We start from the raw sequence: 25,644 nt of genomic DNA, 5'->3' as shown, positions 1-25,644 counted from the left end.
CACTTGAGGTTGATTTTGGACTCCTGCTTCCTGGAGGCCAGGTGGCAATCTGATGTGATGGGCCGTGTAGGTAATCAGAGGTGAGTGAGGCAGGGACCCAGAGGCAAAGGAGTGGGGATGAACAGCAGAATGTGGATAAATGGAATGGAATTGGGGGAAAGATGATGAAGGGCTGAGTATGGGAATGGGTCGATGAGGGGCAGAGTGGGGGTGAACAGGGCAGGGCAGAGAAATGGAAGTATCCAATAGAGTGAGTTACTGGAGAAGAAACAGTTGAATGTAAGCAATGCCAGGGAGAATGGGAGTGAATAGTTTGAGCAGACAGAGGGTGGATATTGGAAATGTGGACCAAGTGGAATAAATTGGGAATAATATGAGGCACAGTGGGCGTGACAGTGGTGAATGGGGCAGAGTGAAAGGCAGTCAGGCTAATGGAAAAATGGGGCAGAGTGTTTAGTAAGTGCATAGAGGAAGAGTGTGGGTGGGCAACGTGTGGCAGACCACCAGACCAGGCGAGTGCCAGGTGGTATGTGTGGTGAGTGAGGGGGATCTGTGGAGTTGCGCTGTAGGGTCTCAGAGTCTCAGTGATGCAGAAGCTCGTGTTGATGAGAACTGAGGGGAAGAAGTGGGAGGTGGTCTCAGAAGCTTCCCCAGGCCCCCCACTGGTGACCACAGGTATATGGGATGGGAGCAGCCTATGATCAGGACACACAGCTCAATGAACAGTTTCTCCATGTCAACAACATGCAGAGAGGGCAAGGCCCTCTGACAAGTGTATCCCTGACACCTTCCCCAAATCGACTTGATATTCACATTCCTATATTTCAGTAACTCTTGTTTCTTCCATAGTAGATTTCATTTATTCTCTTTAATGCATCCTACAAGCTATTAACTTACTTGCTGACTATATTTAACACATCTTAGGAATTCTGCCTGCGTCTCAAAAGCTGCTTGCTTAGTCATCACCTGTACTTCACACATTGGCTCCTATTTCAAGCTCCTAGTGTACTTACTACCTATGCTTAACACTTCTTAGGAGCTTCCTCCATCACATTTGTTTTCTTGTCCTTCAGACGTAATGAAGCAATAGAGAAAATCACATTCTTTGAAAAGATTAATAAAGTGAGAAACCCTGGGCTGATCAAGGGAGGAAAAAAAAAAGGAAAACACAAATTTTCAAATCAGAAATGATATAGTGGATATCACTACAGATTTAATATAAACATCAAGGAATTATGAAAAAACTCTGACAGTAAAGTTGATAATGTAATTAATAAAGGAGAAAAATATGATGACCTCTATAGATGTAGAGAAAGGATCTCATAAAACTCAACACCCTTTCCAAATATAAATTAACAAACTAGGACTAGAAGAGAACTTCCTTAAGTCTGATAAAGGGTGCATTAAAAGAAATCGCAAAGATTTAATGGTGATATAGTAAAAACTTCTCTTGAGACAAGATACCTGCTATGCCCACTCCTATTCAACAATGTACTGGAGGCCTTGGGCAGTGAAATAAAGCAAGAAAAAGGAGTAATGACTGGAAAGGAATAAATAAAACTCTCAGTGTCTGCAGGTGACATGTACACACAGAAAATCCCAAAGGACCTACAGATACATTCTGAATAAGTGAATTTAGCACACTTGCTAAATATAAGCTGAAATTACAGAAAGTGTTTATCTTTGTACTGGCAGCAAACAACTAGAAAACTGACACCACAGTTTCAATTTTGGGGAACAGAGAGAAACAAGCAATCGGGCCATAGAATGGAAGTCCTTGAAAGTTTAAATTTGGATGGGGTGGAATCTGACTAAAACACAGGGAGAAAAACACCTTGAGGTTTCTCACAAGGGTGAGAGAAGTAGAAGAAATGAAAGTCACAAAGGTAAGGACAGCTCTTTAAGTGTCTGTGTAAGGAAAGGAATTGACAACTGGAGAGAGGGAAAGTAAAAAGGCCAGGGAAGGGGAGAATGATCGAGAAAAGTTCATTTCAGCCTGAGGAGGCAAGGATAACATCCTGAGGACATGGCAGGCAGGCAGCGTTCTTTTTTCTTTTTATATGTTGATTTTATATTATTTTTAAAATTTTGGTTGCACTGGGTCTTTGCTGCAGCACATGTGCTCCAGAGCGCACAGGCGGCATAGTTGTGGCATGAAGGCTTAGTTGCCCCACAGCATGGTACTGCTACTGCTAAGTCACTTCAGTCGTGTCCGACTCTGTGTGACCCCATAGACGGCAGCCCACTAGGCTCCTCTGTCCCTGGGATTCTCCAGGCAAGAACACTGGAGTGAGTTGCCATTTCCTTCTCCAGTGCATGAAAGTGAAAAGTAAAAGTGAAGTCGCTCAGTCGTGCCTGAATCTTAGCGACCCCATGGACTGCAGCCTACCGGGCTCCTCCATCCATGGGATTTTCGAGGCAAGAGTACTGGAGTGGGGTGCCATTGTCTTCTCCAGCCCCACAGCATGAGAGATCTTAATTCCCCAACCAGGGATTGAACCTGAGTCCCCTGCATTGGAAGATGGACTCTTAACCACTGGACCACCAGGGAAGTCCCAGGGTTCTTTCTCAAAGCTAAGCAAAGAGTAGGGGAAGATTCATGGAGAGGTCCTTTAATCTAAAGAACTCCTATCCATGTCCTACCTCTTTTCCTTTGAGGAATACTGTTGGCATGTCTGTGGCACATCAAAGGAACCTCTTCCTCACTGGCTGGAATCTTCCATCCACCATCCATTATCCCCAATCTTTCTAGTTCTCATTCACCTATGCAATTTTAGATTTTTCTTTGTGCTCTTCTTTCTCAAACATGAAGATTAAGTCTGGTTTGGTAACTTGATACCCTGATAAGAGGACATGATTCAGGATTTAAGGTATCTGCTTGGGCTTGGGGCCTTCTGAAGACTGAGGAAGGGGCAGTTTCAGTGGCTACACAACAAAGCTGCTCAATTTTATCTTGGCAAAGGCTGCCCATTTCCCTTGAAAGGTGAGAAAACAAATACCCACTCCAGGGTCTAAAAGGGATGAGAACATTTCACTCCTGAATATGTTTAGCACTTCAGAGGTAATAAGACCCCACATATCTTTTCCTCATCACCCAAGGATGATGTTGCTTCACAAACCAGCCCCTGTACACAGAGGGTGGCCAGGGGAAGTGCTGGGTATCTTGGCAGGGGTTCCCAGTCTGGCATATAGGGCTACAGGCCCTACTGGTTGGTCATTCAAATTTACTGAAGCCTAGGGCAGTACTTCGTTCTACACAGCCAAAGCGGTTTTATCTTTGTAGCAATTTAATCTGCTGCTTTAACATTGCATGCTGTCTACAAGCCCTGTTATAGAGGAGATGAAATCTCCATTCAGTGTCATGATCTTTTGCCCAGTCTTTCACATTGTGACCTTTGAAATGAGACACCTGATCACTGTCTAGTCGATGACGGTATCTATTTGGTACTCAGTTTCTCTAATCCCTTAATGGTGGCAGTCTGGTTTGTGCAGTGACAGGAAAGCTTGGGTTAGGCCAGACGCAGTGTCCACACAAACCAAGGCATTTTTAGAACCCTTTCTCAGAGGGAGGGAGTCTATTATCAACTTGCCAATCCCTCACCACTTGGGAACTCCAGTGGATGGCCCCAGACCCCTTTGACAGCTGCCTTGGACATTGCATAGAACACACAGGACATGCTGTTACTGCATTAACCAAGTCACTGCATTTCAAGGGCAATCCAGCATCTTTGGCAATATAGCGTTCCACCTGGATGCTATGGTAATGGCTTTTCCTGTGCACTCAATCAGTTGTATCTACCGAAGGGTCAGTTGCTAGGTCACATACCTGAGCTAGGGCATCAGCTTCCTGATTGCAAGGAGTGTCAGTGCCTTGCGAGCTGGGATCTGGAAGACAGTAAGCATGGACTCAGGCTCTTGCAGGTGAGCCCAAATGTCTTCATATATCCTGACTCCACAAGGGCTTATTCATGATTATCTACCCCTCAGCTTTCCATTGTGCAAGTCATAGAGTTAACTCCTTTAGAACAACCCAATTGTCAATGCAAAGGACTAATGGCCAGGCATCATAAGTGATCACCAGCTGAACTGCTCTGAGTTCAGCCCACTGAACACTTCCCAAGGAGCATATGATTTAGTCTGGGGCAAGGCCAAGGAATCTATTTTTACTATACTCAACTGTATTGCCCTCATATCACCAGCAAATTAAACCAATATTATGTGTGTTAATATCCACTTAATGACACCAATCGTAAAATAGATAACCAATGGGAATTTGCTGTATGGCTCAGGGAACTCAAACAGGGGCTCTGTGACAATCTAGAAGGGTAGGATGGGGAGGGAGGGGACATGGGTGATTCTTGTTGATGTTTGACAGAAAACAAAATTCTGTAAAGCAATTATCCTTCAATTTAAAAAATTTAAAAAGTATAATTCATGTATCTTTTTGAAAAATAAATTTTTTCTCTGGAAAAAAATCTTATTTCTTGTTTCCAGGCAACTGTATACTAGGCATCAGCTTGAATTTCCCCCACTCCCACTTTATAAGCTGCAGGGGTTACCACAGGAATAGGGATGAGGGCATCTGGAGGATCTACATACTCTACGTGCCTAGTAGCACCTGCAATCTAAGGAGAGTGGGCTGACTGACAGGGTGCTTCTTTGCTGTGAATAGGCATGCCACTTAGTCAAAGTGGGGGTGTTAAGCCATGACAGAGGTGGGTCAATGGAACATACTCTCAATCCACTCCTGGATAGGAAGGGGAGTTTTTCTCATGATGCTGTTCCTTTGTAAGAGGCTCTACCTGGAGAAACGCTGTGCATGCTGCTAGGAGCTGTTGTTCTATGGGGATATGTTGGATTTCTGCTCCCTTCCAGAGCTGGAAACAGAATCCTAGGGGTACTCTCTTTGTTGTCTCTGCCATGGTGCCCAACCCATCCTTTCCAGAGCCCCAGACACATCTAATTCAAATGGTAGCCCTGTTTGGGAGATGCATCAAGCTTTCATCTGCTTCAATAATATTTTTGGCTCTTAAAGGCAGTTTGCTGCTCTCATCCCCAGTTCCACGTGGACTTGCCTCCACAGATCATGCTAGCTACCACTCTCCATCACTGCAAATGAGCTTTCCACAGAGTCCCTCTTATACTAACCACTCTAGGATCACTGGTTTTGGGGGCAGTAGAAACAGTATACATTTGGGACATCACATAACAATGAAAAGACCAGACAGAGCTATGTCCACATAAATTAAACTAGCCATCCATGAACTGGAACTCTCGACTGAATCTTACCATAGTTTAGGAGCCATGGTGTTAGATAACCACATAGCCCTAAATTACTTATTGGTTGCTTGTCTGAGGATGAGGGTGGGGTCCTGCATACTTGCCAATACATCTCTCTACATATGAGTAGATAACACCAAGTTTTACTGAAAGTCAGGGATATACACCATAGAGGTCATAATATCACTCTACTGACGAAACAGATTGAACAAATAAAAATCTTTCCTAATTGATTCTCCTGTGTTTCCCTACTAAATTGGCAGACTGGCTTTGAAGGGGCTTTGAAATCTCAGTTTGTGTCTTTATAGAATTCTGGGTCTTGAGGATGCTTTGCACTGACTCCAAACTCATGTGTTAAGAAATAACATACAGGGGCTTTCCTGGTGGTTGAGAATCCACCTGCCAATGCAGAGGACACTGGTTCAATCCCTGGTCCGGGAAGTTCCCACATGCCGCAGAGCAACCAAAGCCCCATGCACCACAACTACTAAGCCAGTTCTAGGGCCCATGAACCACAATTACTGAGCCCCTGTGCTGCGACTACTGAAGTCCACATGCCTACAGCCTGTGTTCTACAACAAGAGAAGCCACTGCAACGAGAAGCCTGTGTACTGCAACAAAGACCCAGCACAACCATAAATAAATAAATCTTAAAAAAAACTGACCTACAACTCAGGTTGCAAAACAACATGGGACCGGGGGATGAGCTGTTACATAAATGAGACAAAGACGGCCCAAGTATACTAGCCCTATATTGTTTACTTTTTCACAGCAGGCCAATACCCTTAGCTGAAAAGTTGCTGGTGCCAAACTCAAATTTTTACACACGCATTTGTTTTAAATATAGCTCCAATAAGCAGACTTTTAGCCATTTAGAGCCTGCCTGCTTTGTATACTCCTCAAAATTTCAGGCAACATTAGCTAGCCATTTGAAAAGATAAATCCTAGGTCTATAAAAGATCCCAAACCACTGTGCTCCTTAGGGCACTTACACAGAGACTTTCTACCTTGACATATAAATCCCCTCTTAGACACCCCTCACACTGGAGTTTCCTTGTCCTTCTCCCCTTCTGAGTGGCGTGGTTCCTGGATGTCAGGAAGCATTTAACAGGAGGCTTCCTGTGTGCTGTTTTGGATCTGTCATGAATCCTTTGTTCCTTAATTCCTGAATATTCAGGAATTAAGTGGAGTGGCAAACCGCTCCTGGGGCTGAGGAATACATGCATTTCCTTCATTAGTTTTTCCATGCGGTGATAAGTAACTATTTACGACCCTCTTCATTTTATGAACCATACGGTAAAAGTGATTATTTACAACCCTCTCTCTTTGATATGGATTGTCTTATGTTTCCTTGATAATTTGTAAGTCTGGACTTTTGATCTTTATCTTTGCTGAACAAAGCTACCTTGTAAGACAGTAGATATACCCACATTATGTTGACTAAAACACCCTTGTTCCATCAGAGCTTGGGTCCCTGTGTCTGTCTTTCTTTCTCTCTCTCTCTGACTAATTCTCTGGAGTGTAGGAACTTGTGCTCACTCTCCTGCCCAGACTTCTAAGACCCTCTCGAGAAGGTGCACTGTGCCTTCACCCCCTCGAGAGGGCACCTGGTGCCTTTGTGAGCGACGCAAGCCCTGTGCCAAGGGCTTTATTGGGTTCTGCATAAACCGGGGGATATCAGCCTCTCTCTCTCTTTTACTTTCTTATCGTCAACTCTGGACCACCAGGTTCCGGTCCATTAAAGGACCTCAACACCTGGAAGGTCTTCAGCTATGAGGACATCCTCTTGCCTGTATCCTTTCAAAGCATTATTTTAAAGCTGCTGTGTGCTTCTACCACTTTGTGGCCAGATTTTTTCCCTTGACCAGACCTGAAAACTCTTAAAAAAAAACTTTATATTTTGTTCTGAGGCATAGCTAATTAACAAACAATGTTGGAATAGTTTTAGGCGAACAACAAAGGGACTCAGCCATACATAAACATGTATCCATTCTCCCCCGAACTCCCCTCTCATCCAGGCTGCCATATAACATTGAACATAGTTCCATGTAGGTCCTTTTTGGTTATCCATTTTAAATATAGCAGTGTGTACATGTCCATCCCAAACTCCCTAACTATCGCTTCTGCTTGACCTCCCCTGGCAACCATAAGGTTGTTTTCTAAGTCTGTGAATCTGTTTCTGTTTTGTAAATAAGTTCAATTGTATCACTTTTTAGATTCCATATATAAGGGATGTCATTTTCTCCTTCTCTAACTTCACTCAGTATGACAGTTACTGGGTCCATCCATGTTGCTGCAAATGACATTACTTCATTCTTTTTAATGGCTGAGTAACATTCTATTGCATATATGTACCACATCTTTATCCATTCCTCTGCCAATGGACATTTAGATTGTGTCCATGTCTTGGCTACTGTTAACAGTGCTGCTATTAACACTGGGATGCATGTATCCTTTCAGATCATGTTTTTCTCCAGACACATGCCCAGCAGTGGAACTACAGGGGTGTATGGCAACTCTATTTTTAGTTTTTAAGGAACCTCCACACTGTTTTCCATGGTGGCTGTACCAATTTACATTCCCACCAACAGTGTACGATGGTTCCCTTCTCTCCACACTCTCTCCATCATTTATTGTTTGTAGATTTTTGGATGATAGCCATTTTGACTGGTGTGAGGTGATATCTTATTGTAGTTTTGACTTGCATTTCTCTAATAATTAGCAATGTTGAACATCTTTTCATGTGCCTCTTGGCCATCTATATGTCTTCTTTGGAGAAATGTCTATGTAGGTCTTCTGCCCATTTTTTGATTGCGTTGTTTTGATGCTGTTATGTATCATGGACTATCTGTAAATTTTGTCAGTTAGATATTTGCAAATATTTACTCCTAGTCTGTAGATAGATTTTGTTTATTATTTCTTTTCCTCTGCAAAAGCTTTTGAGTTTAAGTAGGTCCTAATTGTTTATTTTTGCTTTTATATAATTTATTCTGGGAGATAGATTGAAAAGATATTGCTGTGGTTTATGTCAGAGAGTGTTCTGCCTATATTTTTCCTCTAGGAGTTTTATAGTGTCAAAAAAAGACATGATTATTAATGCAACGTGTGATCCTAGATTGGATCCAGGACCAGAATCGGTGAAAACAAATGAGATAATATATGATACTGATGTTAAATTTCTTGATTTAAAATAACTACTGCACTGTTTTCATGGTTGTTATGGACTGACTGTTTATGTCCCTCAACAAATTCATATGCTGAAGCTGTAACCCCATGGTGTGGTTGTGTTTGGAGGTGGGGAAATAGGGAGAACAAGATGGCGGAGGAGTAGGTGGACCTGGAATACATCTCTCTCCATGGATACACCACGAATACACTTTAAGACACAGAAGATATTGCAGAACACCATCTGAGAGTGGGCACGAGTACCTGGTTGCCAGAAAATAATACACAGGCCCATGCAAAATTTGGTAGGACGAAGGAAGGAGGTGGGAAAAAGATGAGAGTGAGCAGGACTGGACCTGCACCTGGCAGGGGGTGGCTGTGTGTGAGAGGAACTGAAGCAGGGATCAGATCCCCACATTGGGGCATTGTTTGGAACAGAGAAGCATTTGAGGCTGAGAGTGAAGCAGCTGATCTGTGACAGTTCTGAATGGAATGAGAATCACACAAACAATCCTTGTCACAGCCGCACATAATGCTGGACAGGGACGCAAGTCCCTTAGAAAGCACAGTGGCTGGGAGTTGGAGCATAGGTATTGGAGAGCAATCTCAGGGTGAGGTCTGCTTTTGACTGTGGGGAGATAGCCTGAGGGGGTGTGAGGGAGGAGATCATGGAGGGAAATGCTTCTGGAGGAAAACCAGGCAGCCTTGGAGGCAAGGCAATACTGCTGAGTCACATGCAGGGGGTGGAACATTCACTGTAGCTTCTCACTCCCCAAATGCCAGCACCAGCAGCTGAACAACAGAGAAAGACCCCAGAGAGGATGGTACGTTACGTGCCTGATGCACAGAGTAACAGAGAAGGATCCTAGCAAGGGTGGCCCTTTAAGCACCTGACACGCCAAGCAACAGAAAAGGATCACAGCCAGGGGGAACATTTAAGCACCTGAAGTGACAAGCAATAGACAAGGACCCCAGCCAGGATGGCCCATTAAGTGCTTAAGGTGCCGAGCAACAGAGAAGGACCCCCAAATGGGAAGGGGTCCCTTAAGCACATGACACGCCAGACAACAGAGAAGGACCCCGGCCAGGGTAGACATTTAAGCACCTGACACACTGAGCAACAGAGAAGGACCCCAGTCAGAGGGAACCTTAAGTGCCTGGTGTGCCAATAGAAAAGGACCCCAACCAGGAGATGGAGAAGGGAATGGAAACTCACTCCACTATTCTTGCCTGGGAAATCCCATGGACAGAACCTGGTAGGATGCAGTCTATGGGGTTGCAGAGTCAGGCACGACTTAGCGACTGAACAAAAACAACCAACAAGGAGGACGTATAAGTGCCTGCTGCGCCAAGCAGCAGAGAAGGACCCCAGCCAGAGTGAACATTTAACCTTCTGACGCACCAAGTAATAGAGAAGGACCCCAGGCAGGGTGGCCATTTAAGGGCCTGTCATGCCAAGCAACATAAAAGGACCCCAGGCAGGGGGACCTTTAAGTGCCTGACATGCCAAGCAACAGAGAAGGACCCCCCAATTGCAGGTGGGGGGCCATTTAAGCACCTGACACATCGAGCAATAGGGAGGGACCCAACCAGGTGGGCCCTTTAACTGCCTGATGCACCAAGCAACAAAAAAGGACCCCAACATGGGTGGCCATTTCAGTGCCTGATGCACTGAGCAAAAGAGGAGCTGCCCAGCCAGGGGCACTAATAAGTGGCTGATGTGCCAAGAAACAGAGAAGGACCCCCAGCCAGGGGGCCCTGTAAGTGACTGACATGAAAAGTAAGAGATGGATGCTAGCCAGTTTGGCCATTTAAGCGCTTAGTGTGCCAAGCAACAGAGAAGGACCCCAAGCAGGGGGGCCCCTTATGCCTCTGACAAGGAGAGCAGTAGGGAAGGACCCAAACCGGGTGGGGGCGGGCGGGGGACGGGGGCGGGCTTTAGTGCGGGATGCACCAAGCAACAGAAAAGGACCCCAGGGAATGTGGCCATTTAAGCTCCAGACACACCAAGCAACAGTGAAGAACTCAAGCCAGGAGGGACATTTAAGCACCTGGTGAACTGAGCAACAGAGAAGGACCCCAGTCAGAGGCCCTTTAAGTGCCTGACACACCAAGTAATAGAGGACCTCAGCCAGGGTAGGCATTTAGGTGCCTGACACACGAAGCAATAGAGAAGGACCCTAGCTAGGGTGGCCATTCAAGTGTCTGATGCACTGAGCAACAGAGAAGAACCCCAGACAGGGGGCCTTTTAAGTACCTGACATGGCAACTAATGAAAAGGACCCCAGCCAGGGTGGCTATTTAAGTGCCTGTCCCTTCAAGCAACAGAGAAGGACTCCAACCATGGGGACCCTTTAAACACCTGACACACTGAGCAACAGAGAAGGACCCCAACGGGGTGGGTGGGGCCCTTAAGCACCTGACAGGTTGAGCAACACGGAACGTCCTTAGCCAGGGCAGCCCTTTAAATGCCTGATATGCCAAGCAACAGAGGAGGGCCCCAACCAGGGTGGCCTTTTAAATGCCTGACGCACCAGGCCACAGAGAAGGACCCCATGCAGGGTGGCCATTTAAGAGCCTGTCATGCCAAGCAACATAAAAGGACCCCAGGCAGGGGGCCCTTTAAGTGCCCGATGTGCAGAGAAACAGAAAAGGACTCCAGGCATAGTCCCCTTTAGGTGCCTGACACTCCAAATAACAGTGAAGGACCCCAATCGGGGGCCCTTTAAGTGTCTGGCATGCCAAGCAACAGAGAAGGACCCTCGAACTGCAGGTGGGGGGCCATTTAAGCACCTAACACATAGAGCAATAGAGAGGGACCCAACCAGGTGGGCCCTTTAAGTGCCTGATGCACCAAGCAACAAAAAAGGACCCCAACATGGGTGGCCATTTCAGCGCCTGATGCATGAGCAAAAGTGGAGGAGCCCAGCCAGGGGCACTTATAAGTATCTGACATGGCAACTAATAGAGAAGGACCCCAGTCAGGGTGGTGATTTAAGTGCCTGTCCCTCCAAGCAACAGAGAAGGACTCCAACCATGGGGACCCTTTAAACACCTGACACACTGAGCAACAGAGAAGGACCCCAAAGGGGTGGGCAGGGCCCTTAAGCACCTGACACACTGACCAACAGGGAACGTCCTCAGCCAGGGCAGCCCTTTAAATGCCTGATATGCCAAGCAACAGAGAAGGACTCCAGTCAGGGTGGCCTTTTAAGTGCCTGATGCACCAGGCCACAGTGAAGGACCCCAGGCAGGGTGGCCATTTAAGAGCCTGTCATGCCAAGAAACATAAAAGGACCCCAGGCAGGGGGCCCTTTAAATGCCCGATGTACATAGAAACAGAGAAGGACTCCAGGCATGGTCCCCTTTAAGTGCCTGACACGCCAAGTAACAGTGAAGGACCCCAGTCGGGGGCCCTTTAAGTGCCTGACATGCCAAGCAACAGAGAAGGACCCCCCCAACTGCAGGTGGGGGCCATTTAAGCACCTTACACATCGAGCAATAGAGAGGGACCCAACCAGGTGGGCCCTTTAAGTGCCTGATGCACCAAGCAACAAAAAAGGACCCCAACATGGGTGGCCATTTCAGCGCATGATGCACTGAACAAAAGAGGAGGAGCCCAGCTAGGGGGCCCTGTAAGTGACTGACACGAAAAATAAGAGATGGATGCAGCCAGTTTGGCCATTTAAGCGCTTGGTGTGCCAAGCAACAGAGAAGGACCCCAAGCAGGGGGGGCCCCTTATGCCCCTGACACGGAGAGCAGTAGGGAAGGACCCAAACCGGGTAGGGGGGGCGGGGGACGAGGGCAGGCTTTAGTGCCTGATGCACCAAGCAACAGAAAAGGAACCCAGGGAATGTGGCCATTTAAGCTCCAGATACACCAAGCAACAGTGAAGAACTCAAGCCAGGGGGGTCATTTAAGCACCTGGTGAACTGAGCAACAGAGAAGGACCCCAGTCAGAGGCCCTTTAAGTGCCTGACACTCCACGTAATAGAGAAGGGCCTCAGCCAGGGTATGCATTTAAGTGCCTGACACACGAAGCAATACAGAAGGACTCTAGCTAGGGTGGCCATTTAAGTGCCTGTCCTTCCAAGCAACAGAGAAGGACTCCAACCATGGGGACCCTTTAAACACCTGACACACTGAGCAACAGAGAAGGACCCCAACAGGGTGGGCGGGGCCCTTAAGCACCTGACACATTGAGCAACGGGGAACGTCCTCAGCCAGGGCAGCCCTTTAAATGCCTGATATGCCAAGCAACAGAGAAGGGCCCCAACCAGGGTGGCCTTTTAAATGCCTGACGCACCAGGCCACAGAGAAGGACCCCATGCAGGGTGGCCATTTAAGAGCCTGTCATGCCAAGCAACATAAAAGGACCCCAGGCAGGGGGCCCTTTAAGTGCCTGATGTACAGAGAAACAGAAAAGGACTCCAGGCATGGTCCCCTTTAAGTGCCTGACACTCCAAATAACAGTGAAGGACCCCAGTCACGGGGCCCTTTAAGTGCCTGACATGCCAAGCAAGAGTACTCCCCCCAACTGCAGGTGGGGGCCATTTAAGCACCTGACACATCGAGCAATAGGGAGGGACCCAACCAGGTGGGCCCTTTAACTGCCTGATGCACCAAACAACAAAAAAGGACCCCAACATGGGTGGCCATTTCAGCGCCTGATGCACTGAGGAAAAGAGGAAGAGCCCAGCCAGGGGCACTAATAAGTGGCTGATGTGCCAAGTAACAGAGAAGGACCCCCAGCCAGGGGGCCCTGTAAGTGACTGACACGAAAAATAAGAGATGGATGCCAGCCAGTTTGGCCATTTAAGCGCTTAGTGTGCCAAGCAACAGAGAAAGACCCCAAGCAGGGGGGCCCCTTATGCCCCTGACATGGAGAGCAGTAGGGAAGGACCCAAACCGGGTGGGGGGGTGGGGGGGGACGAGGGCAGGCTTTATTGCCTGATGCACCAAGCAACAGAAAAGGAACCCAGGGAATGTGGCCATTTAAGCTCCAGACACACCAAGCAACAGTGAAGAACTCAAGCCAGGGGGGTCATTTAAGCACCTGGTGAACTGAGCAACAGAGAAGGACCCCGGTCAGAGGCCCTTTAAGTGCCTGACACGCCACGTAATAGAGAAGGACCTCAGCCAGGGTACGCATTTGAGTGCCTGACACATGAAGCAATACAGAAGGACTCTAGCTAGGGTGGCCATTTAAGTGCCTGTCCCTCCAAGCAACAGAGAAGGACTCCACCATGGGGACCCTTTAAACACCTGACACACTGAGCAACAGAGAAGGACCCCAACGGGGTGGGCGGGGTCCTTAAGCACCTGACACATTGAGCAACAGGGAACGTCCTCAGCCAGGGCAGCCCTTTAAATGCCTGCTATTCCAAGCAACAGAAAAGGGCCCCAGCCAGCGTGGCCTTTTACGTGCCTGACGCACCAGGCCACAGAGAAGGACCCCAGGCAGGGTGGCCATTTAAGGGAGTGTCATGCCAAGCAACACAATAGGACCCCAGGCAGGGGCCCTTTAAGTGCCCGATGTACAGAGAAACAGAAAAGGACTCCAGGCATGGTCCCCTTTAAGTGCCTGACACACCAAGTAACAGTGAAGGACCCCAGTCAGAGGGCCCTTTAAGTGCCTGACATGCCAGGCAACAGAAAAGGGCCCCAGCCAGCATGGCCTTTTAAGTGCCTGACGCACCAGGCCACAGAGAAGGAGCCCAGGCAGGGTGGCCATTTAAGGGAGTGTCATGCCAAGCAACACAATAGGACCCCAGGCAGGGGCCTTTTAAATGCCCGATGTAGAGAGAAACAGAAAAGGACTCCAGGCATGGTCCCCTTTAAGTGCCTGACACACCAAGTAACAGTGAAGGACCCCAGTCGGGGGCCCTTTAAGTGCCTGACATGCCAAGCAACAGAGGACCCCCCCAACTGCAGGTGGGGGCCATTTAAGCACCTTACACATCGAGCAATAGAGAGGGACCCAACCAGGTGGGCTCTTTAAGTGCCTGATGCACCAAGCAACAAAAAAGGACCCCAACATGGGTGGTCATTTTAGCGCCTGATGCACTAAGCAAAAGAGGAGGAGCCCAGCCAAGGGCACTTATAAGTACCTGACATGCCAAATAATACAGAAGGACCCCAGCCAGGGTGGTGATTTAGGTGCCTGTCCCTCCAAGCAACAGAGAAGGACTCCAACCATGGGGACCCTTTAAACACCCGACACACTGAGCAACAGAGAAGGACCCCAACAGGGTGGGAGGGCCCTTAAGCACCTGACACATTGAGCAATAGGGAACGACCCCAACCAGTGCGACCATTTAAGCACCTGACAAGCTGAGCAACAGAGAAGAACCCCAGCTGGGGGGCGGGGGCTTTAAATGCCTGATATGCCAAGCAACAGAGAAGGGCCCCAGCCAGGGTGGCCTTTTAAGTGCCTGACGCACCAGACCACAGAGAAGGACCCCAGCCTGGGTGGCCATTTAAGCGCCTGATATGCCAAATCATAGAGAAGGACCTCAGCCAAGGGGCCTTTAAAGTGCCTGAATGGCCGAGCAACAGAGAAGGACTAAAGAGGATCTCTGATTGCCAGCTGCTAGAAGCTAGGAAAATAGTAATAGGGCCATCGTTCCTTCGGCTGAGGCAGTCCATGTGCCTGCACACTTGGTGCCACCAGGGACCCTGTGATCCAAGCAGCTGTGCCACTTCCATGCTCATTCCTCACTGTAAAAGAGCTGCCAGAGACTAGAGAAAAACCTAATAGCAGCACATCTCCTGCACCATTGGTGCCCCTGCCATACACAGTATAGCCAGGGTCCCTGTGACCCAAGGAACCATGCCACCTCCATGCTCAATCCTCATTGGGACAGAGCTGCCAGAGGCTAGAAAAACCCTAGGAGCACCATATTTCCTGCTGCCCTAGCTGCTGGCTCCCCTGAGTACCGGGTGCTGCCAGGGCTCCTGCAATCCAAGCAGCTGCACCACCTCCACACCCAGTCCTCACTGGGGCTGACTCAAGTCTTCCAGGGCAGCCTCAGGAGCAAACTCCTGTAGATGACTCACATGCATAGGGGCACATAAAACCACAATTTAAGCCCAGAAGCAGTGTGGCTAAGGAAGAGGACCCAAAACTGTCCCATCAGCTGTACAAGCTGCAGATTAAATCCACAGTATCAACTAGGCAGACTCTGTGTCTATGGAATATATAAAAGGACAGTGAGAATTCCCACAAAAGAAAACACAGTAGCTCTGGAAGCTGTGGACATTGGAGACAAGAACACTCAGGAACAGGACCAATTAAGAGTCTGAGCTGCCCCTACAGCAGGTCCCGAGACCAGCCCAGTATTGGAGGGCATCCTAAGGAGGTGAGGTGGACTGTGACTCACAGCAAGGGAAAGGATGCTGACAGCTGAATTCCAAGAAAACATTTATTATTATTTTTATATTTTGATTTGTTCTGAAGTTGCATCTGGATTTTTTTCTTTTTTTCCCTCTTGCTGTAGTTGTTGGTTTTTTTAGTACTACTAAATTCATTTAGGCTTTTGAGAATTTTTTAAATCACATTTTTTATTTCCTTTATATACTGCCTCTGCATTGGCCTTCTGTGGTTCTGTGGGGTTTTTTCTTTAAAAAGTTGTTTTAAATTTATTATTTTTTTATACTTATTCTTTTGTTTGTTTTTCTTATTGTTCTTTATCTGGTATAATTATTCATATATATATATATATATCTTTTTAATCTATACTCTATTTAATAAAGTTTGCTTTTATATTCTTTCTTTTTGTCACCATGTTTGTATGTTTTGTTTTCATTGCTGTATTCCCCAGTTGACACCTTCCTTTGATTTTGTTTTCTGGTTTGTGCTTTAGTTAGTTTTGTTTTCAACTGGTTGATATCATTTTTGGTTTCCTTTGCTTGCCGGGTCAATCTTGATTTTGTGTGTGTGTGTGTATTCCATTATTTTTGTTATTATTTGCCTGATTTTGTTTGTACTTAACATTTGTCTGGGATTAGTCTTCTGTTTCTTGTTTTGTTTTCTTGTGTTTGTTTTAATCCTCTTTAATTCCATAACTGGCCAATGCATTCCCGGCCAATGCATTGTGCTCATGTTAGTTTTTGGAGAAGGAAAATGGCAACCCACTCCAGTACTCTTGCCTGGAGAATCCCATGGAGGGAGGAGCCTGGTAGGCTACAGTCCATTGGGTCACAAAGAGTCGGATACCACTGAGCGACTTCACTTTCACTTTCAATGCCATAACAGAAAGTGTGAAGAGGAACTAAAAACCCTCTTGATGAAGGTGAAAGAGGAGAGTGAAAAAGTTGGCTTAAAGCTCACCATTCAGAAAACTAAAATCATGGCATCTGGTCCCATCACTTCATGGGAAACAGATGGGGAAACAGTGGAAACAGTGTCAGACTTTTATTTTTTGGGGTTCCAAAATCACTGCAGATGGTGATTGCAGCCATGAAATTAAAAGATGTTTACTCCTTGGAAAGAAAGTTATGACCAACCTAGACAGCACATTGAAAAGCAGAGACATTACTTTGCCAACAAAGGTCTGTCTAGTCAAGGCTATGGTATTTCCAGTAGTCATGTATGGATGTGAGAGTTGGACTGTGAAGAAAGCTGAGCGCTGAAGAATTGATGCTTTTGAACTGTGGTGTTGGAGAAGACTCTTGAGAGTCCCTTGGACTGCAAGGAATCCAACCAGTCCATTCTGAAGGAGATCAGTCCTGGGCGTTAACTGGAAGGACTGATGCTAAATCTGAAACTCCAGTACTTTGGCCACCTCATGCGAAGAGTTGACTCATTGGAAAAGACTCTGATGCTGGGAGGGATTGGGGGCAGGAGGAGAAGGGGACAACAGAGGATGAGATGGCTGGATGGCATCACCCACTCGATGGACGTTAGTTTGAGTGAACTCCGGGAGTTGGTGATGGACAGGGAGGCCTGGCGTGCTGCGATTCATGGGGTTGCAAAGAGTCGGACATGACTGAGTGACTGAACTGAACTGAATGCCATGACAAATCACTTGTGGAATCTCAGTTCCCCAGCCAGAGACTGGGCCCTGAGTCTGTGGAGTGGGAGTGCTACTTCCAAGAGCCTAGACTGCCAGTGAGCTCCTAACCCTAGGAAGTATTAATTAGTGAGAACACCCACAAAGGCAACCACTTGTATAGAAGACCCAGCATTGCCCAACTTCCAGCAGCACCCTGTGCAGGATGCCTCATCCAAACAACAAACAAAAACCAAACCAAAAACACAAACCAAATCATGAGCAGACAGGATTATAACCTCACACACCCTGCACAGCAGAGAGGAAAAAAAAACCCCTCACCTCCTCCCACCAGAAAGCAAGCACAAGTCACACCCAACACAAGGCCTACAAAATCCACTGGACCAACCTTAGCCACCAAGGACAGAAACCAAAAGGAAGAAGGAATTTGACCCTGAAGACTGGGAAAAGGAGACCTCAAACACAGTCAGTTAAAAAAAATGAAGAGGCAGAGAAATATTGTGCAAATGAAGGAACAAGCTAGAAACACACAAGACCGAATAAACAAAGAGGAAATAGGCAAACTACCTGAAAAAGAATTCCGAGTACTGATAGTAAACATGATCCAAAACCTCGAAAATAGAATGGAGAAAATGCAAGAATCAATTAACATATTTAACAAGGACCTAGAAGAAATAAAAGAATAAACAGACGAACAACACAATTACTGAAATTAAAAATACTCTATAAGGAATCAGTGGCAGAATATTTGAGGCAGAAGAATGGATAAGTGAGGTGGAAGATAGAATGGTGGAAATAGCTGCCAAAGAGCAGAATAAAGGAACAAGAATGAAAAGAACTGAGGATAGTCTCAAAGACGTCTGCGACAAAATGCACTAAAATTCAAATTATAGGAGTCCCAGAAGAAGAGAAAAAGAAAGGGTCTGAGAAAATTTTTGAAGAGATTATAATGTGTAAGAAATCTGTGGTACATATACACAATGGAATATTACTCAGCTATTAAAAAGAATGCATTTGAATCAGTTCTAACAAGGTGGATGAAACTGGAGCCTATTATACAGAGTGAAGTAAGTCAGAAAGAAAAACACCAATACAGTATACTAACGCATATATATGGAATTTAGAAGGATGGTAATGATGACCCTATATGTGAGACAGCAAAAGAGACACAGATGTAAAGAACAGACTTTTGGACTCTGGGAGAAGGCAAGGGTGGGATGATTTGAGAGAACAGCACTGAAATATGTATATTATCATATGTGAAATAGATTGCCAGTCCAGGTTCCATGCATGAGATAGGGGTGCTCAGGGCTGGTGCACTGGGATGACCCTGAGGGATGGGATGGGGAGGGAGGTGGGAGGGGGTTCAGGATGGGGAACACATGTACACCCATGGATGATTCATGTGAATGTATGGCAAAAACCACCACAATGTTGTAAAGTAATTAGCCTCCAATTAAAATAAAAAAAAAAAATTTCCCCAACATGGGAAAGGAAATAGTCAATCAAGTCCAAGAAGCACAGAGTCCCATACAGCATAAACCCAAGGAGAAACATGCCAAGACAAATACTAATCAAACTAACAAAGACTAAACAGAAAGAAAGAATATTAAAAGCAGCAAGAGAAAAGCAACAAGTAACATACAAGGGAAACTCCATACAATTAACAGCTGATCTTTCAGCAGAAACTCTGCAGGCCAGAAGAGAATGGCAAGATGTATTTAAAGTACTGAAACGGAGGTGGGGCCTCTGAAGAAGTGAAGTGAAGTGAAGTGAAGTTGCTTCAGTCATGTCCAACTCTTTGCAACCCCATGGACTATAGCCTGCCAGACTCCTCTGTCCATGGGATTTTCCAGGCAAGAATACTGGAGTGGGTTGCCATTTCCTTCTCCAGGGGATCCTCCTGACCCAGGGGTCAAACCTGGTTCTCCCTCATTGCAGGCAGACTCTTTACCTTCTGAGTCACTAGGGAATTCCTTCTGAGGAAGTAATTACGGTTACATGAAGTCTAATGGTGGAGATACCCTTGTGATACAAGGAGATACCCTTGGAGATACCACACGTCGAAGGTCAGAGAAACCCCAGCAAGACAGTAGATGCTGGAGTGGCTGTGAGGAGATACCCCACGTCCAAGAGCAAAGGAGAAGCCCCAGCAAGACGGTAGGAGGGGTGAATTCACGTTTAGAATCAAACCCCATTCCTGCCAGAGATGCTCAGAGGGCTCAAACAAATCCTGAGGACCCAGGACCCCACAGAGACTGAGACAGAATTGTGTTTGAGTGTCTCCTGTGGAGGTATGGGTTGGTAGTGCTCTGTCGCAGGGACAGGGCTCTGGGTGCAGCAGACTTGGGTATGGCATAAGCCCTCTTGGAGGAGGTCGCCATTAACCCCACCACAGAGCTGCCAGAACTTACACAGGACTGGGAAATAGACTCTTGGAGGGCACAACAGAACCTTGTGCACCAGGACCCAGGAGAAAAGAGCAGTGACCCTACAGGAGACAGTAATGGACTTGCCTGTGGGTGTCCGGGAGTCTCCGGTGGAGGTGTGGGTCGGTGGTGGCCTGCTGCAGGGCTGGGGGCACTGAATGTAGCAGTACATGCATGGGATCTTTTGAGGGAGGTCACCATTATCTTCATTACCTCCACCATAGTTTTTCCCCAGGTAAACAGCAGAGATGGAACACAGCTGCACCCTTCAACAGAAAATTGGATTAAAGATTTACTGAGCGTGGCCCCACCCATCAGAACAAGACCCATTTTCCCCCTCAGTCAGTCTCTCCCATCAGGAAGCTTCCATAAGCCTCTTATCTTTCTCCATCAGAGGGCAGACAGACTGAAAACCACAATCACAGAAAACTAACCAATCTAATCACATGGGCCACAGCCTTATCTAACTCAATGAAACTATGAGCCATGCCCTGTAGGGCCACCCAAGACAGACTGGTCATGGCGGAGAGTTCTAACAAAATGTCGTCCGCTGGAGAAGGGAATGGCAAACCACTTCAGTATTCTTGCCTTGAGAACCCCATGAACAGTATGAAAAGGCAAAAGGATAAGACACTGAAAGATGAACTCCCCAGGTCAGTAGGTGCCCCTTATGCTACTGGAGATCAGTGGAGAAATAACTCCAGAAAGAATGAAGAGATGGAGCCAGAGCAAAATCAACACCCAGTTGTGGATGTGACTGGTGATAGAAACAAGGTCTGATGCTGTTAAGAGCAATATTGCATAGGAACCTGGAATGTCAGGTCCATGAATCAAGGCAAACTGGAAGTGGTCAAACAGGAGATGGCAAGAGTGAATGTTGACATTTTAGGAATCAGTGAACTGAAATGACTGGAATGGGTGAATTTAACTCAGATGACCATTATATCTACTACTGTGAGCAGGAATCCTTTAGAAGAAATGAATAGCCATCATAGTCAACAAGAGTCCAAAATGCAGTACTTGGATGTAATCTCAAAAACGACAGAATGATCTCTGTTCATTTCCAAGGTAAACCACTCAATATCACAGTAATCCAAGTCTATGCCCTGACCAGTAATGCTGAAGAAGCTGAAGTTCATCATTCTATGAAGACCTACAATACCTTCTAGAACTAATACCCCCAAAAGATGTCCTTTTCATTATAGGGGACTGGAATGCAAAAGTAGGAAGCCAAGAAACACCTGGAGTAACAGGCAAATTTGGCCTTGGAATACAGAATGAAGCAGGGCAAAGGCTAATAGAGTTTTGCAAAGAGAACACACTGCTCATAGCAACACAAGAGAAGACTCTACATACGGACATCACCAGATGGTCAACACTGAAATCAAACTGATTATATTCTTTGCAGCCAAAGATGGAGAAGTTCTATACAGTCAGTAAAAACAAGACTGGGCTGACTGTGGCTCAGATCATAAACTCCTTATTCACAAATTTGGACTTAAATTGAAGAAAGTAGGGAAAACCACTAGATCATTCAGCTATGACCTAAATCAAATCCCTAACGATTATACAGTGGAAGTGAGAAATAGATTCAAGGGATTAGATCTGATAGAGTGCCTGATGAACAATGGACAGAGATTCGTGACACTGTACAGGAGACAGGGATCAAGACCATCCCCAAGAAAAAGAAATTCAAAAAAACAAAATGGCTGTCTGAGGAGGCCTTACAAATAGCTGTGAAAAGAAGAGAAGCAAAAAGCAAAGGAAAAAGGAAAGATATAAGCATCTGAATGCAGAGTTCCAAAGAATAGCAAGAAGAGATAAGAAAGCCTTCTTCAGTGATCAATGCAAAGAAATAGAGGAAAACAACAGAATGGGAAAGACTAGAGATCTCTTCAAGAAAATTAGAGATACCAAGGGAAACATTTCATGCAAAGATGGGCTCCATAAAGGACAGAAATGGTATGGACCTAACAGAAGCAGAAGATATTGAGAAGAGGTGGCAAGGATACACAGAGGAACTGTACAAAAGGGATCTTCATGACCCCGATGATCACGATGGTGTGATCACTCACCTAGAGCCAAACATCTTGGAATGCAGTCAAGTGGGTCTTTGGAAGCATCACTACAAACAAAGCTAGTGGAGGTGATGGAATTCCAGTTGAGCTATTTCAAATCCTAAAAGATGATGCTGTTAAAGTGCTGCATGCAATATGCCAGCAAATTTGGAAAACTCAGCAGTGGCCACAGGACTGGAAAAGGTCAGTTTTCCTTCCAATCCCAAGGAAAGGCAATGCCAAAGAATGCTCAAACTACCACACAATTGCATTCATCTCACACTCTAGTAAAGTAATGATCAAAAGTTCTCCAAGCCAGGCTTCAACAATGCATGAACAATCCAGATGTTCAAGCTGGTTTTAGAAAAGGCAGAAGAACCAGAGATTAAATTGCCAACATCCACTGGATCATCAAAAAAGCTAGAGAGTTCCAGAAAAAAACATCTATTTCTGCTTTAATGACTATGCCAAAGCCTTTGACTGTGTGGATCACGATAAACTTTGGAAAATTCTGAAAGAGATGAGAATACCAGACCACCTGACCTGCCTCCTGAGAAATCTCTATGCAGGTCATAAAGCAACAGTTAGAACTGGACATGGAACAACAGACTGGTTCCAAATTGGGAAAAGAATATGTCAAGGCTGTGTATTGTCACCCTGTTTATTTAACTTATATGCAGAGTACATCATGAGAAACGCTGGGCTCGAAGAAGCACAAGCTGGAATCAAGATTCCTGGGCAATAACCTTCAATATGCAGATGACACCACCCTTATGGCAGAAAGTGAAGAACTAAAGAGCCTTTTGATGAAAGTGAAAGAGGAGAGTGAAAAAATTGGCTTAAAACTCTACATTCAGAAAACAAAGATCATGGCATCTGGTTCCATCACTGCGTGGCAAATAGATGGGTAAACAGTGGCAGACTATTTTGGGGGGCTCCAAAATCACTGCAGATGGTGATTGCAGCCATGAAATTAAAAGACACTTACTCCCTGGAAGAAAAGTTATGACCAACCTAGACAGAGTATTCAGAGAAGGCAATGGCAACCCACTCCAGTACTCTTGCCTGGAAAACCCCATGGACAGAGAAGCCTGGTAGGCTGCAGTCCATGGGGTCACGAAGAGTCGGGCACAACTGAGCAACTTCACTTTCATTTTCCACTTTCATGCATTGGAGAAGGAAATGGCAACCCACTCCAGTATTCTTGCCTGGAGAATCCCAGGGACAGAGGAGCCTAGTGGGCTGCCATCTATGGGGTCACACAGAGTTGGACATGACTGAAGTGACTTAGCAGCAGAGTATTAAAAAGCAGAGACATTACTTTGCCAACAAAGGTCTGTCTTGTCAAGGCTATGGTTTTTCCAGTAGTCATATATGGATGTGAGAGTTGGACTATAAAGAAAACTGAGTGCCAAAGAATTGATGCTTTTGAACTGTGGTGCTGGAGAAGACTCTTCAGAATCCCTTGGGCTGCAAGGAGATCCAACCAGTCCATCCTAAAGGAAATCAGTCCTGAATATTCATTAGAAGGACTGATGCTGAAGCTGAAACTAATACTTTGGCCACCTGATGCAAAGAGCTGACTCATTTGAAAAGACCCTGATGCTGGGAAAGATTGAAGGCAGGAGGAGAAGGGGATGAGAGAGGATGAGATGGTTGGATGGCATCACTGACTCAATGGGCATGAGTTTGAGTAAACTTCGGGAGTTGGTGATGGACAGGGAGGCCTGGTGTGCTGCAGTCCATGGCATTGCAATGAGTCAGACACAACTGAGAGACTGAACTGAACTGAACTAAGGGTGGTGCCTTGATCTGATAGGATTAGTGTCCTTATAAGAAGAGATATCAGAGAAGGCTCATGCTCACTGTCTATGTGCATGCAGCCAGGAAAGGCCATTTGAGGAAACAATGAGAAGACAGCCATCTATAATGCATCAGGATAGAAAACCCAGAAATAAGTCTATGCGCCTATGGTCAATTAATCTATGACAAAGGAGGCAAGACCACACAATGTTGGAAAGACAGTCTCTTCAACAAATGGTGCTGGGCAAACGGGACAGCCACATGTAAAAAAGTTATTTTAGATCATTCCTTAACTCTATACACAAAAATAAGCTCAAAATGGATTAAAGGCCTAAATTTGAGACAGGACACTATAAAATTCCTAGAGGAAAATATAGCAGAACACTTTCTGACATAAATCACAGCAACATCTTTTTCAATCCATCTCCTAGAATAATGGAAATAAAAGGAAAAATAAATGGGACCTGCTTAAAAGCTTTTACACAGCAAAGGAAACAATAAACAATGAAAAACTACAGAGTGGGATAAAATATTTGCAAATGATGTGGCCTATAAGGGCTTAGTCTCCAAAATTTACAAACAGCTTATGATGCTTAATAGCATCAAAACAAACAACCCACTCATAAAATGGGCAGAAGACCTGAATAGACATTTCTCCAAAGAGGACATACAGATGGCCAAGAGGCACATGAAAAGACATTCAACATTGCTACTAGTTATTAGAGAAATGCAAATTAAAACTACAATGAGATATCACCTCACAGCAGTCAAAATGGCCATCATCAAAAAAATTCACAAACAACAAATGCTGTAGAAGATGTGGAGAGAAGGGCACCCTCTTACACTGTTTGTGGGAATGTAAACTGGTACAGCCACTATGGAGAACAGTATGGAGGTTCTCTAAAAAACTAAGAATAGTGCTACCATATGACCCTGCAGTCCCACTTCTGGGCATATATCTGGAGAAAAACATGATCCGAAAGGATACATGCACCCCAATGTTCACTGTGGCAGTATTTACAATAGCCAAGACATGGAAGCAACCTAAATGCCCATTGACAGAGGAATAAATAAAGAAGATATGGTACATATAAACAATGGAATATTTCTCAGCCATTAAAGAGAATGAAATGCCATTTGCAGCAACATGGACCTAGAGAGTGTCATACTGAATGAAGTTAGAGAAGGAGAAATATCATGTGACATCACTTATATGTGGAATCTAAGAAGAAATGATACAAACGAACTTACAAAACAAAAACAGACTCACAGACTTAGAAAAAAAAAAACTTATGGTTGCCAGGGGGAAGGGATAGGTAGTGCCTTTGGGAAGGTCAAGTATACACTGCTATATTTATTTTTTAAATTTACTTTGGGCTTCCCTGGTGGCTCAGACGGTAAAGTGTCTGCCGGCAATGCAGGAGACCTGGGTTCGATCCCTGGGTCAGGAAGATCCCCTGGAGAAGGAAATGGCAATCCACTCCAGTACTCTTGCCTGGAAAATCCCATGGACAGAGAAGCCTGGTAGACTGCAGTCCATGGCATCGCAAAGAGCTGGACATGACTGAGCGACTTCAATTAATTTTATTCTTTTTAACACCAGAAGTCTAAGATCAAGGTTCTGGCTGATTCCATTTCTAACAAGTGCTTCCTTCCTGGCTGTCTACTGTTTTTCCCCCAAACTTTAAACTTTTTATTTTGCATTGGGATATAGCCAATGAACAATGTTGTGATAGTTTCAGGCGAACAGTGAAGGAACTCAGCCATCCATATACATGTATCCATTCTCCCCTAAACCCTGCTCCTCTCCAGGCTGGCATATAATATTGAGCAGAGTTCCATGTGCTATACAAAAGGTTTCTGTTGGTTATCCATTTAAAATATACACAGTGCTA

At 45.7% G+C, this 25,644-nt stretch overlaps 1 protein-coding gene across 1 annotated transcript in view; it reads right to left on the bottom strand.

Moving 5' to 3' along the window:
• Nucleotides 1-19,981: 19,981 nt before the first annotated feature.
• The window catches only part of LOC129639648 (zinc finger protein 81), a 151,684-nt gene continuing 146,021 nt past the window's right edge, over nucleotides 19,982-25,644 (bottom strand). Inside the window, exon 9 of the mRNA XM_055564795.1 lies at nucleotides 19,982-20,155. The gene's annotated coding sequence lies outside the window, so the exon portion shown is untranslated. The remainder of the gene's footprint in view (nucleotides 20,156-25,644) is intronic.

This window comes from Bubalus kerabau, chromosome X (genome assembly GCF_029407905.1).
Source record: "Bubalus kerabau isolate K-KA32 ecotype Philippines breed swamp buffalo chromosome X, PCC_UOA_SB_1v2, whole genome shotgun sequence".
In the NCBI taxonomy this organism is placed as follows: domain Eukaryota; kingdom Metazoa; phylum Chordata; class Mammalia; order Artiodactyla; family Bovidae; genus Bubalus; species Bubalus kerabau.
The sequence above is the reverse complement of the archived record's forward strand: the minus strand, read 5'-3'. Positions and strand labels throughout refer to the sequence as shown.